This window comes from Hoplias malabaricus, chromosome 16, assembly GCF_029633855.1.
Source record: "Hoplias malabaricus isolate fHopMal1 chromosome 16, fHopMal1.hap1, whole genome shotgun sequence".
NCBI classification, from domain to species: domain Eukaryota; kingdom Metazoa; phylum Chordata; class Actinopteri; order Characiformes; family Erythrinidae; genus Hoplias; species Hoplias malabaricus.
In genome coordinates this window covers 3,326,148-3,341,147 of record NC_089815.1, presented here as the reverse complement: position 1 = coordinate 3,341,147, position 15,000 = coordinate 3,326,148, and the positions used below count along the sequence as shown (strand labels likewise).

The window sequence follows — 15,000 nt, the reverse complement described above, 5'->3', positions numbered from 1 at the left end:
ATGACACATCTCCAGCCCCTAACAAAAAGACAGGAGGCTGATCGCGTCATTTGTCCCCGTCAGGCTGCTTTCTGTCGTTCATTCAAAGTAACCCACACTTACAGGAAAGCTTCAGCCTGTGAGGAGAGCTTAATCCAAACTGAATTTACATATAAAGGGCTTGGAAATATATTCATGATATATAGTATGCATCACCTTTCTCAGGTTTGATTAAAACAAAGAGTATAAACATGTGTTAAAATGTTTATAGATGATTTTTTGTTCAGTGTTTCAGATGTTACACTGCACAAAATGGAATTAAAGAACTAAATATGATGGGGGAGGTTAGTGGCGCAGCAGGTTAGTGTCGCTGTCACACTCCAGGGATCTGGGGTTGGGGGTTCGAGACCCGCTCTGTGAGGAGTATGGTGTGTTCTCCCTGTGTCTGCGTGGGTTTCCTCCGGGTGACTGTCTGTGAGGAGTGTGGTGTGTTCTCCCTGTGTCTGTGTGGGTTTCCTTCGGGTGACTGTCTGTGAGGAGTGTGGTGTGTTCTCCCTGTGTCTGTGTGGGTTTCCTTCGGGTGACTGTCTGTGAGGAGTGTGGTGTGTTCTCCCTGTGTCTGCGTGGGTTTCCTCCGGGTGACTGTCTGTGAGGAGTGTGGTGTGTTCTCTCTGTGTCTGCGTGGGTTTCCTTCGGGTGACTGTCTGTGAGGAGTGTGGTGTGTTCTCCCTGTGTCTGCGTGGGTTTCCTTCGGGTGACTGTCTGTGAGGAGTGTGGTGTGTTCTCTCTGTGTCTGCGTGGGTTTCCTCCGGGTGACTGTCTGTGAGGAGTGTGGTGTGTTCTCTCTGTGTCTGCGTGGGTTTCCTTCGGGTGACTGTCTGTGAGGAGTGTGGTGTGTTTTCCCTGTGTCTGCGTGGGTTTCCTTCGGGTGACTGTCTGTGAGGAGTGTGGTGTGTTCTCCCTGTGTCTGCGTGGGTTTCCTCCGGGTGACTGTCTGTGAGGAGTGTGGTGTGTTCTCCCTGTGTCTGCGTGGGTTTCCTCCGGGTGACTGTCTGTGAGGAATGTGGTGTGTTCTCCCTGTGTCTGCGTGGGTTTCCTCCGGGTGACTGTCTGTGAGGAGTGTGGTGTGTTCTCCCTGTGTCCGCGTGGGTTTCCTCCGGGTGACTGTCTGTGAGGAGTGTGGTGTTTTCCCTGTGTCTGTGTGGGTTTCCTCCGGGTGACTGTCTGTGAGGAGTGTGGTGTGTTCTCCCTGTGTCTGCGTGGGTTTCCTCCGGGTGACTGTCTGTGAGGAGTGTGGTGTGTTCTCTCTGTGTCTGCGTGGGTTTCCTCCGGGTGACTGTCTGTGAGGAGTGTGGTGTGTTCTCCCTGTGTCTGCGTGGGTTTCCTCTGCGTGGGTTTCCCTGTAATAGGGAGAATATGTTTTGCTACTTCAGACTTAGTGCAGTTTCTGCATAGTACAGTTTTTGCAGTGCTATGTAACCCTTAGAATTCAGGACAGTGCTGTAAAAATGCTGCCCAGTGTTCATTATCTGTGCATATTTGCCCGTGATACGATACTCATTCTGAATGTTACACAACAACAGTGATCTGTAATTGGTTATTTTCTTTGTCATCTAGCCAAAGTAGGTGGTTCTTAACTCTTGTAAATAAGTTAAATGAAGTGAAAGTGACAGAAGGAATATGTCTGACTTATGAACCTAGGTAAACTCAGTTCCAATTTCTCATTGAAACATGCACCAGTCGGTCCAGACACCGTTCAGTGCACATAGAGTATTTATAAATACACGTTGCTTTATGTCCTTGCTTTCCCATTTTATATTTTCTTGTTAGCACTGGTTTGTGTAACATCGTGAGCGGAGGGGAGTGATGTACCTTATCTAACATTCTGCACAATGAAATATCTACATTCCCTTCAAGCTCTTCATCATCCATTTTAAACACCTGGTGTCTGTGGTTTGTGCTGCATTTTTATCGTTTCTCCTTCCAAACAGAATTTAATAGTAAAGTTTCTGGACCCGCGCCTTTGTAAACACACGTCTGGAGTTTGTCGAAAGAGAAATGACTACAGCTTTTGCAGCCAGACCTCGGACTCGCACGACTTCTCCTGTGTTTTAACAATGGACATATTTTGCTTGATTAATTAATCCCACATGCGGCCCAGGAAGTGATATTCAGAGGCTGGAACAATAGCAATGTGAAAACTCCAAATGGAGATTGATAAACTCTCAAATTTTTTAAGGCCAAGTGCTGTTCCCTTACAGTGACAAAATGGCCGCCACTGTGTTGTTCAGGGACTTGTCACTGTGGACTTGTAATGTGTATTTCTAATATACAGAACATATTGGGATATGGAATAAAGAGATTGGCTCCCTGTGAAGGACTGGCGCCCCCTCCAGGGTGTGTCACCACCTTGCTCCCAGTGATTCCGGGTAGGCTCCGGACCCACTTCAAACCTGAACTGGTTACAGACAATGGATGGGTGGGTAACGAGATTGTCTGGAGTGGCAGTGGAGTGTTATGACGTGTTGCTCTTTCCTATCTACAGCATATAGGAGATGATACGTAGTTTTTGCAAACTGTAACACGTCTAAAATATTGACTTAAATGATAAATATGAAAATGTCTGATGTAGTAGCATTTAGCATTAGCCTCAATACCACTAGCATTACATTATGAGCAATTAGTAAGCATACTACCTAGCTTAGATTGAGTAATGATGGCTAGCTAATAAAAGAATTGGATGAATTGGATAAGTGGTTACAGACAATGAATGAATGAATGAATGAATTATTCAAAGCAGCACCAGGTAGAATCTTTCTTAAAATTACAGCTTCAGAATCACTGTGATGCTGCTTTGCCCTGTAATAGGGAGAATATGTTTTGCTACTTCAGACTTAGCGCTGCAAAAACTGCACTATGCAGAAACTGCGCTATGTAACCCTTAGAATTCAGGACATAATTCAGAAGATAATACTTATTTTTTGCAAACTGTAACATGTCTAATATATTAAATTAAATGAAAAATATGAAAATTTCTGATGTAGTAGCATTTAGCATTAGCCTCAATACCATTAGCATGACATTATGAGCAGTTAGCAAACTACTTCGCTTAGATTGAGTAATGATGGCTAGCTAATAAACGATTTGTGCGGTATTTCTGCATGTTCTTATGTTTTTTTTTGTGTTGAAAATGTATTCCTCTATTGGTCTTGAGCATTTTCATTGTGTTTCTGTTGAAATGTTTTCGTAGCATAATGTTAACACTTAGTTGTTTCTTGGTGTTTCATTGTTCCATGTTTAGTTTCAGTAAATTCAACATATTTATTTAATTTAGTGTTGTCTCGTAATGTTATGACACTGTCAACTTTTGTTTATTTTGCCCTTATTTTCTGTCACAACACCTCTTTGGGGCACCGCAAAATATGCCTTTCCTCCACAGCCCCATCACTCATTTTCAAGAGCCCCAGCATGGCAGCCGTGGGAATGCAGTAACCTCTAATATTGGGAGAGCAGCCAGACGGCCCTGTTCCCTGCTGCTCTTTGGGGTTGTGTCCTCATGTCTTCCCTGTCTTTGGTTCTCCCTCTGCTCATTGACCGGGCTTCAGGGGCCACACTCAATCCCTTGGTTGGGAAAAGCAGAGGGGACTGTTCATAACATTTCACCGTGTTGGCCTTGGTTCTTTTAGCTCCTCTGTACAGTTCTGTCTCTTGAACACAGTTCACGGACCAAGCAGAGGTTACAAAAGCTTTCTTCCCAACGTATTTGCAAATTATTGTCATATGGCAAATCAAAAACCCAGATGATTAGCATAAAACCCTGGCCAATAATCGATTTCAGCATTGGTTATTATGGTTGGTGAATGTCTTGGCATCGATGTCCTTGTAGCTTGTTTTGATATGGCAAACCCATTGCTCAGATGTTAACCACAGAACTGGGACCAATATTCCACTAAAGATTGCCTCTTGCTGTTGGCAGTGGCCTCATCGTTGTTGCAAATTAACCCTTGTATTTGAATCATGTGCAGGTTTATCAGCCATTGAGGTTTTAACATAAATACTGGGACAACACTAGCAAAAATAAAAACTGTAACCATCTCCACATTCTGTTCATGTAGCTTTAAGATACAGGGAGAAATGTTTAACAAACTGCATCAGTTTGGGGTGGTGTTTAGGAGGCTGTTGACCACAGTTAAAAATAAAGGTGCTACAAATGGTTCTTTGAGGGATGCCATAGAAGAACCGCTTTTGGCTTTTGGTTCCATAAAGAAAGAGTTTAAACCTTTATAAAGGTCTTTAGACTTATACATCTCTTAAACAAACATAGCTCTTAATGGAACCAGAAGTGGTTCTTTTATGGCATTGCTAAAAGAACCCTCTGTAGCACTTTTATTTTTAAGTGTATGTGGCTTGTATGTTATATTTTGTCACTGTCAAATGAAAAACAAACTCCAACATATTAACTTTATAGGAGGAAAAACCTTTTTAATTTTCCATGGACTTTATTCCAGTTAATTTTGGAGCATTTCTATTGGTCACAGTGTGAAAGACAGCTGCTGTGGCCAAATGGTGTAGTATATTACTACCTGATGAATATCAGCTATCAGCATATACCTGGAGGTTGTGGGTTCGATTCCTGCTCCGGGTGACTGTCTGTGAGGAGTGTGGTGTGTTCTTCCTGTGTCTTCCTCCGGTTTCCTCCCACAGTCCAAAAACACACGTTGGTAGGTGGATTGGCGACTCAAAAGTGTCCGTAGGTGTGAGTGTGTGAGTGAATGTGTGTGTGTCTGTGTTGCCCTGTGAAGGACTGGCGCCCCCTCCAGGGTGTATTCCTGCCTTGCGCCCAATGATTCCAGGTAGGCTCTGGACCCACCGCGACCCTGAACTGGATAAGGGTTACAGATAATGAATGTATGAAAATATGCATTGTGTAAAATTGGACAAACAGGGCTCCCCCTGGTTGTAATTTGGGTGATATTTGAGAGGTATTGTAGGTTCCCTGTCTCGCAGAGGGCGTGATCAGCTGGTGTGTCTGGTCTCTGAATCTCATTCCACAGCAGGATGAAGTACTGACATGTTCTAATGGCTCCTATCTAAACTAGTGCCCTTCTTAAGGCATTTATTAAAAGTTGCTAGTTTCATGCCTGTGTCCCAGTACCCATCTCTGGCGATGGCACAATACACTTTGACTGTGTCAGAATGGCTCTCTATTTATGTTTTAATGAGCTTAATAGTACTTCACTATTTAACACAATACTAATGAGGGAGTAGGGAGCCATTTCGATTATAGCCTTTGTCTATTAGACGTGTTCCCCTCGTGTTTATTGTACAGGACTGTTTATGTGCATACTGAATGTCCCTATGTGACTTTGCTAGGAGTTTGAGTCCTACTTTATATCAAGTGCCCATAGAGCCATGTACTTACACATTAGAAATGCATATTATGTGAATAAAATCTGGTTCATATAGCTACACGGTTGATGTATGTAATAATTACTGGAGACAATATAAAATGGACACGCTATCTGTCAGAATTCTCTCATTTTGGTTTTCAGTTCTGATATCTGGGTCTGAAATCCACAGGTCTGGAGTGGCATGGGCACATGCAGCAGTGCCAGATGGTGCCTGTTATTCACCACCGACACTGGGTTTGTTACTTAGCAACCCCAGCAACTGCACAGGAAGCATTGTCTCCGAATATGTCTGTGCTGAGCGAATGAGCAAGCCAGCGAGAAACGGCAGACACTACAATGGCCATACTGTGTTTGGTGAAGCTATTTACAGCCAGGCCGGTTTTGGAAATGTCTTGTTAGGCAAACACATTCCACACTGCTGGATTGGCATTAGCAGCACTACCTTCCATTAGTATCAAACACATCCCAAAATACTATGCCATAACTCAATTAAAAGCAGTGTTGCAACCAAAGAGCGTTGTATTCTAGGTTAGCATGTGCCAAGCTAAGCTACATGCCATAGATAGCAGGCATATCTGAGTAAGAATGCATAGGGAGATATCTCGGGCTGTAGCGGCTGCTTCAAGAGCTTCGGCTCTGCAACAGTTGGCTTTTATGGAGGGCTTCTGCTTACCGTGTGTGTGTGTGGGTGTGTGCAGACAGGGGTGAGCATGCTAGTGTGTGAGAGTATATATATGTGTGTGTGTGTGTGTGTGTGTTGAGGGTTTCGTCAGGTTGAAGGACGCGTATCCCCTATCCCACTCTACCACTAGGGCAATGTGGTGTCAAACTAGCTTGTATAGATGATTCTGACCAGAACACCAACCTCCTACACAGACACACACACACACACACACACACACACACACACACACACACACACACACACAGGCAGTATGTAGCCTACAGCTTCACAGCCCTGCTCTGATGTGGTGGTAGAAATATAGGTTGTAAAAAAATAAACTCCTTCAACTATAAATAATATACAGCATGCTACCAAGCTAGCTATATGCATTTTAAATGTACAAGCTACTACTTAGCTAATCCAAAAGCAGTTAAAATGTTCTACTACTTCTGTGGAACGGTGGAAAGCTTGTGGAAAATGTGTTGCGGTTGTTGCTGACTGTGCTGGAAACCCACACTCCACGTTATGGGCAGCTACGCAGCGTATCGACATGGCCTCCTCACAGACCAGACAGTTTTGTGAGAAACAGACACATTTGCCAGACCCAATGTGAAGCTTCTTTCTTACGAGCTACTACAGTGTTACTAGAAAATAGCTAATGGGGTTGCCATGGTGATACCACAAATCTGTGTGGGAGCTGTTAGCATTAGCCATTATCTGTTCTGACCAGGGAAAACATGCTGCTGCACACACTAATATCATTTTAAATGAGTATATTCTTCATTTTTCCCTAGATAAACTCATGTTGTGGCTCTTTAAAGGAATACTACATTATATTTTTACCTGTAATGTGGGCAATAAATAGCTATTCTGGGCTTAGCGCATGTAGCATAATTACCCTAACTTCTGGCCACTTTAATTACAATATTGGAAATCTTAGCTAACTGTAAATAAATAGAAGTACTTTACTCACTCAAATCAACATTTTTCAGGAGTCAAATATATGTAGATTAATGTCCAAGACTTGCTTGACTTTGAAAGAAAATATGTTTTTAGATAAAAACGCTTTTGTTTAAGTAGGTGCCAATACCGCTAAGATTACTAGCGCCCCCTAACTTCGGCCACCTCCCCTGCTTGTGACAGTCAAACGAGACAGTTGCTACCACATTCAGTGGTTTTGAGAGGTTCACAATGAGATTACGTTTGTCCTGTGTTGGTATCCGTAGATTTTCCCCTCAGAGAAAAGGAAGCTAGCCGCTAAGCTAACTTTTACACTGAGGGAAATATCTGTTGCGAAATGGAAATGTGTTGTGTTCCACATGCAGTTTTGCACACAAAGAATTACAACACTGTTAGAGACACTTAAATGTTGTTTAGATGTGTGATTTCTTGCAAGACTGATGTTTAAATGCCCTACTAAGGCTTGATCTTATGTTTTATTGTTTTACCCAAAGCGATTGGCGAAGAGAGAGAGAGCGGAATTGCACCATATACGGCAGTGGCCAGAATTAGGGGACGGCCCGAAATAGGAGGAATACTGATATGTAACTTTTGGAGAAGGGGAAGGAAACCACCTCCTCCTCTTCATTAAATTCTGTACACTGCAAACTATGTAAAAAGTTATTACACTAAGAGGAGCCCCAGGAGTGTTACTTTAACTATATTTGGACAATTTTACACCCTCTATGTTTATGATTTATAGTTATGAGGCTATGATTAGCCTCAGTCTTTTCAGCTTAGGATGAGATGAATTGTTAGCTATAGGCAACATTTTAGACTCGTTATTTTTGCCAGCATAAGATATCAGCCTGAAGAGAGTGTGTGTGTGTGTGTGTGTGTGTGTGTGAGGCAGCGGGGTGGAACCAGCAGCTGTTTAGTGGAGTTCACTGCTTGCTGGACTGTGAGATTTGTGTTGCGTTATCATCGAAGCAGCTGCAGAAACAAGGGTGGGGTCTTTAGCAGAGGCCCTCAGGCCCTACACCCTTTCGGGAAACGTCTGACACTTCTTTTGCATTTCTTCTCTTCTCCAGTAAACCCTCAGGATGACCTCCAAGATACAGTTAATCATCATCAGCTCCAAATGTTCAGTGGTTTTTCCGAGTCTCATTGAATGACGTAAAGGCGAACAACAGCGCCCCCTCCTGGGGAAGAGCCACTTCTTCAGACAAAATTGGGACGAACCACAAGCCTTGTAAATCTCAGAGGCGAAACCACAGCTCTCCTTTGTGATTTTTCTCTTTAGAGTGACCGAGCCAAGCGTTTAAGAAAATGTTTGTATTTATCTGACCACGCTCAGGTTGGAACAATAAAAGTCGTTATGCTCCTTGGAGCTGATCAATCAAAGCTGGTTCTGAGCTGGGGTCTTGGAGGGGGACTCGGAGAAGCTGTGTCCATTGGCTACGATCACACTATCACTGTCTAAACCAAGCAGGGGTTCGTGCATCTGCCAAGTTTACAGAGATCGGAGGCTCCAGTTTCCTGTTTCATAATAATGGCCCTCTCTGCTCCCACAGGGTTTAGAGCTGTTTTCCTTCACAGGGAGAAAAAAAATAGAGAGAAAGTAGAGGAGACCATTTGTTGGAGTAGCAGTGTTATCCAGCTTTCATTTCCTGAGAGAGAGAGAGAGAGAGTTTAAAGAGTAAAATAATTTAAAGAGTAAGAGCAAAAGTGAAGAGCAGAAAGAAAGAACAAGTGGAGAGAGAGAGAAAGGGAGTAAAAAAAGATTCTAAAAAAACAAAGCTTGAGAGAAATGAAGAGGAAATAAAGAGAAAGAGGGAAAGAATGAGAAGACAATAGAAAAGTTTATTGAAAAAGAGGAGACAGACGAGAATTAGAGAAGGAAGCTTCACTGACTGACCGTAAACAGAGCGTGTAATGATAATGGGTCAGTAATGAGTGGACTGCTGACCTGAGCTCTCCACTGATAGCTGTCCTTCTTTCTTTTTTTTTTCTTTTCTAGGAATTGATCGTCATATCAGCAAAACTGGAGCTAATGTTCTCTCAGCCCTCTGCTGAGTCCTGGAGCTTTAGACAGAGGCAGTGTTAATGTGTGTCCAGACCGACAGATCAGTTAGCATTGTCCACGGATCTGTCTCCTGTTTGTGTACAAATAGAGTTGAGATTTCTATCTTTTAAAAGAGCTCATATAGAGTGAGGAAGATTAAAGGCAGAGATTTTATTTTGTGCCTATTTTAAGGTGGAGCCATGCTAACAAAATAAGCACATCAAACGTAGTCGAGTCATAGTCACTCCTCTGTAAAGGCTAAGCGCCACTTAATGGACCTCCAATGAATATTGGACATTATTGTAGTTACTGACAGATATAAGTATGAATTAAAATGAAAATAGCAGCTTAATTTGCTTTAAAACTGACAATTTTATTAAATTGACGGAAAAACCCGAGCTCGCTACGGAAATTCTCGAACGCGACCGTGACGTCACTGGTGGACAACAGCCGAACAACGCCGCGGTAAAACATCGTTATGACTGACTGTTATGACAGTATCTAGCTAAATAACCAACATTATTCATGACAATAGCCTAGCAATAAGCTAAACTCAAATGTAGAGGTACCGTTATTCTTGTAAATGTGATCGAAGTCGAACTCGAATTCATCCGACACTATAAACCTCCGTAATGCAGCTACGTAGCCGAGTATAATCTGAGACACCGAGTTTAGCGAGTCAAGCTAACGTTAACTAACACCAACTAAAACAGGCGAAGTGAGTGTCCTTACCCTGTTTACCTCCATGTTACAGAGGCTCTTGAACACCTTTCGTTGGTGTCCTTACATGCCCATATTGTTGGAAAAGCGCCAGTGAAATGAGCTACAGATAACGGAGTGAGCGGAGGGTCCTTTCCAAAGTGCCCGTTTAAAGTGGACAAATTTAGTCCATTTTCTGGATATTTTGGGATCTTTGGGCCATTTGTTCACAGATGTCCCACTGTACATTGAATGATTGCAGCCAAAAACAACACACCTTTTCCTCATTTTGCATTAAATTAAGTGCAGCTTCTAGAGTTGTTGTCCACCATCTACGTCACAGGCAAGACGCCTATTAGAGTTTCCCAACACTGTGGGGGGGGGGGGGGCAACGGTCTTTTAAACCTTATTCCTTCAATTAGTAAGAAATAACATGTTTTCTATCAATAAACACAAGTTAGGAACTCAAATTCCACTGTATTTATTTGTGACACTTTCATATCGCTGGTGCTTAGCCTTTAACATGATCAGTAATGAGCCAATCCAGTGACGTAAAAACTTAAAAACAAAAATGCCACAGCGAGCTTGTTTTCAGAGCGAAATGAGGATTTTGTTAAGGCTTTTAGATGTAAAATGGCCTTTTAATCACCAGAAGTCTGACCGCAACTCTGCTTGCCCCTGGCAGCATAATGACCTGTCTCCATAGCGACCTGGGAAAAAAAAGCCTTGTATCTTTCCTTGTTTACCATCTAATGGAATCAGGGGAGGAAGAGTGGACAGAGGAAGGGCTACTAATGGTGTTTCAGAGATGGAGAGAGGGAAAGGAAGAAATGAAGATGATGATGATGATGATGATGGTGGTGAGGGCGGAGATAGAGGAAGGCAGAATTACAGTGATAAAGTGCTGAAGGCTCCTAGATGATGAATCTCCCGTTTTTTTTCTCTCTTGCCCTCCATCTCTTCTGTGTGCTAATTTTAGGTGTGGCAGGATTAAATCTGGATCTTTAAATCATTTAAACGTAACAGTTTTCATACTCGTAATTCACATTTGAAGTATTTTCAGTGACATACAAAAGCTTTAAATAAAAGCATTATGTACAGCAGGTGGCAGCATACTTCCTTTACTGGAAGAAGTCTAGCCGTTCACTTATGACAGCGGTTTCAGGTAGCAGTGTGTAGGTTTGTGAGACCCTCGTCTGTGTTGGACTCGTGCCTGGTCTTGGGTGGGTTTGTGCCCTGTGCCCAAAGGTTCCAGGTATGTTCCAGACCCACCACGACTCTGACCAGGATGAAGCCCCTAAAAACTGGGCTGTGGAGCTCCATCCAGTACCTTCAGGATGCGTTCGAGTGGTGTTTGTGATCTGGTCTTTGACCCAAACAGAAGAAACAAACTATAGCCATAGAGATCACCCACAGGCGACTCTACATACAGCTCCACATGCCCAGGAAAGTGGCTCTGGTCTTAGTGGACAGCCTGTAACTGGAGAGTGGCTAATGGAAGTCCATTACCCGCAGCCTACGGACTATCTCAGATACCCTGCCATTACCGTAAATGGCCTTCTCAGATCCTCTCTTGCTGCTGAGCTGATAATAATCCATGACTACAGCAGAAATGATGTAGTAGTTCAAGTGTTGGTGCATCTTTACAGTTGTATAAACAAATATCAATGGAATTCAGTATGAGTTTTATTCATTTATTTATTTATTTTTTGTGGTGAAGCTATTGTCAGAGAGTATACAGGATACAGCCCGAGCTTAATCAATACATAAGAGTGCAGTGCATGACTTACCGGATCTGGAAGCCAATGGAAAATCAATAAAACAGTATTTTGGCAGCAGGACAGACTCCTCTGGAATCTGGGCTTAGTGATATAAACGAGTAAGGGGTGTATCATACCACTGCTTTTCTTTTCCGATATGCTACCACCATTTGAAGGTTGGTATTCCAACAATAATACCAGTAACTACACTTTTAAACGTCTTCTAATGCACAATAACAAAGAGGAAAGAGGCATTGTGTCTTAGATACAAGGGACTGCATAGCACCCCCTTGTGGGCCAGTTTCTTAACTGAGTGAGTGAGTGAGTATGTTATGGATCAGGGCTTCACAAAGGTTCCTAAAAATGTATTACTCAGGAAGCTGGGATTTTACAATGGCCGGCTGGTATGACACTATACTTGGCTAGTCAGGTGCATTAACAGTGGCAGCTATAGTGGGATACCAGCCAGCCGTTTTAAAATCCTGGCCTGGATCCTGGATTCTGGATTTGAATACATCTGAACTATAGGAATGAAATGATGGGCCAGCATTGTGAACACATTCAACTTGTACAATCTTCAAAGGGGGTCCTCGACTTACGACGTTGATCCGTTCCAATGTCGCGTCGTAAACCGATTTTCGGTGTAAGTCGGAACATATGTACATACTGTACGTAAATAACATAATGTAAGCACTGTGAGGAGATGGTGTGTTCTCCCTGTGTCTGTGTGGGTTTCCTCCGGGTGACTGTCTGTGAGGAGTGTGGTGTGTTCTCCCTGTGTCTGTGTGGGTTTCCTCCGGGTGACTGTCTGTGAGGAGTGTGGTGTGTTCTCTCTGTGTCTGCGTGGGTTTCCTCCGGGTGACTGTCTGTGAGGAGTGTGGCGTGTTCTCTCTGTGTCTGCGTGGGTTTCCTCTGGGTGACTGTCTGTGAGGAGTGTGGTGTGTTCTCCCTGTGTCTGCGTTGGTTTCCTCCGGGTGACTGTCTGTGAGGAGATGGTGTGTTCTCCCTGTGTCTGTGTGGGTTTCCTCCGGGTGACTGTCTGTGAGGAGTGTGGTGTGTTCTCCCTGTGTCCGTGTGGGTTTCCTCCGGGTGACTGTCTGTGAGGAGTGTGGCGTGTTCTCTCTGTGTCTGCGTGGGTTTCCTCCGGGTGACTGTCTGTGAGGAGTGTGGCGTGTTCTCTCTGTGTCTGCGTGGGTTTCCTCTGGGTGACTGTCTGTGAGGAGTGTGGTGTGTTCTCCCTGTGTCTGCGTTGGTTTCCTCCGGGTGACTGTCTGTGAGGAGTGTGGTGTGTTCTCCCTGTGTCCGCGTGGGTTTCCTCCGGGTGACTGTCTGTGAGGAGTGTGGTGTGTTCTCCCTGTGTCCGCGTGGGTTTCCTCCGGGTGACTGTCTGTGAGGAGTGTGGTGTGTTCTCCCTGTGTCCGCGTGGGTTTCCTCCGGGTGACTGTCTGTGAGGAGTGTGGTGTGTTCTCCCTGTGTCCGCGTGGGTCCCCTGAACTGAATACTTACAGATAATGAATGTATGTATGTCACATTTCATTCTAATTGGTTATGTAACATTACAGTCTGTTTTGTTAGTGACGTAATGTTATAAAGCTTTATCTTTTTGGTCCTTTGTCCACCATTTATATACTCCACAGAGAAATGCCAGACTCAGTAAAATATTTTGTTATTTAGACGCTCGTATCTTGTCTCTGATCTGAACATTCAGCGATGTGTATTTCTGAAAGGCTCTAGCTGGGCCCCAACGTTAAAATGTGGTTTTTGGCCGTCGCAGTGATTAAGTTATTATGTATAAGCTGATTTAATGCATCTGACTGAACATGCGTGTGGTCTTTTTCAGGAAAAGTCAGGGTATAAATGCGTATTTTTCCCTCTCGTGCCGCTCCTGTGTTTATTTGATTTGGTGCCAGTGCCCACTTCTCATTCCTGCTCCTGCGGCCCCTACAAAGGAAAGTAAAGAGCCAGCTCCACCACCAGGATTCTCTTGGATACTCACTCATTCTTACTCACCTGCACCAACCAAGTGACTGATACCTCATGGAAATGGGTGGCAGAACCCATTAGAACCCACTAGGGCCAACAAGCCTCTGAAGGAGGAAGTGGTGGCCAGAATATTGGAAACAAGTTATTGACAACTAATTGTATGAATAAAAGTTACTTTATTTCAGCATCAAATCCTGCAAACATACCTCGAAGAGTACCCTTAGGACCCTTGATATCAGATGAAATATTGGAGGACTGTGTAATTGACCACAAAGTGTAGGTTATTTCATTAGGGACTGTTTAGCTACTGCAGCGATCTGCTCTCATTCGAACCCCAGCTTATAAACATCTTGTTTTATACGATGTACAACCTCAGTGTTCCAAGGAAAGTCTTTTGTAGTCAGAGTGGGAAACGGTGTGGCTTGGGACAGTAAGGGGGGGGGGGGTCTATTCCTGGGCCAAGGTCCCAGCAAGAGATTAGTTCCAGCTAATTGAGATAGCTGAGTGCTACAGTCTACAGCAACATTGTAATAAGGTGTTTTACTTTAACAGCAACATTCGCCGGTTAGCACAGACCCCTGTGTGTGTGTGTGTGTGTGTGGGAGGTATGCAGAGAAAGAAGCTAAGGGTGGGGTGGGGTGGGAGGGTTGGATCCCACAGGACTGAAGCACATTCTTTATTTTTGCGCAAGCCTTATGGTAGCAATTAGAGAAGTGAACGGTGTTTTTAAACGGAGTAAATGGGGTTTAAACTCAAGAGTGCCACATATCAGTTGCTGAGAGAAGCTCTACATTCACACGGTGTAAATGCAGCATCTGTTGTGTTGTTTTTGTTGTGTCTGGCACTTCTGCAGTTAGGCCTCGTACATACCTGACACCGGGCTCTAGTTCATAGCCCTCACACACACACACACACACACACACAAGAAGTATTCGCTGAGCTCGTCAAGCTGAGATGCACTCATGCATTTGAGGGCTGATTTCAATTAAAGAGAGAAAGAGAGAGTCTGCACACAGCAAACACATGAGAAAAACTTGGCAGGAGACATTATGGTTAGCGAACGCTGCCAGGAGCCTCCTCATGCTGTCACTGCTGTGTATTACTCTCCGCTGAAGCACACCAATAAATGTATGTGTCCATGCTCTGTGGGTAAGCACTGGTTGATGTCATTAACAGCAGTTCTGGTGGTTGACCACAAGGGGGAGATATGTCTCCTAAACATTAAGTAGAGATTCAACATTAGGCTCACTGTGGAGTGGGAAAACTCTTGAAAAGCTCACACACAGTCAGGAGAGAGAGAGAGAGAGAGAGGGGGGGGGGGGAGAGAGAGGAGAGAGAGACAGAGAGGGGGGGAAGAGAGAGAGAGATAGGGGGGAGAGAAAGGGAGAGAGAGAGAGAGGGGGAGAAAGAGAGAGGGGAGAGAGGGAGAGGGAGAGAGAGAGGGGAGAGGGAGAGAGAGAGAGGGGGGGGGAAGAGAGAGAGAGATGGGGGTAGAGAGAG

The 15,000-nt window shown here is 44.0% G+C and overlaps 1 protein-coding gene across 1 annotated transcript in view; it reads left to right on the top strand.

The window, feature by feature from the left end:
• The window catches only part of sptbn1 (spectrin, beta, non-erythrocytic 1), a 92,429-nt gene that overhangs the window by 15,006 nt on the left and 62,423 nt on the right, over window positions 1-15,000 (top strand).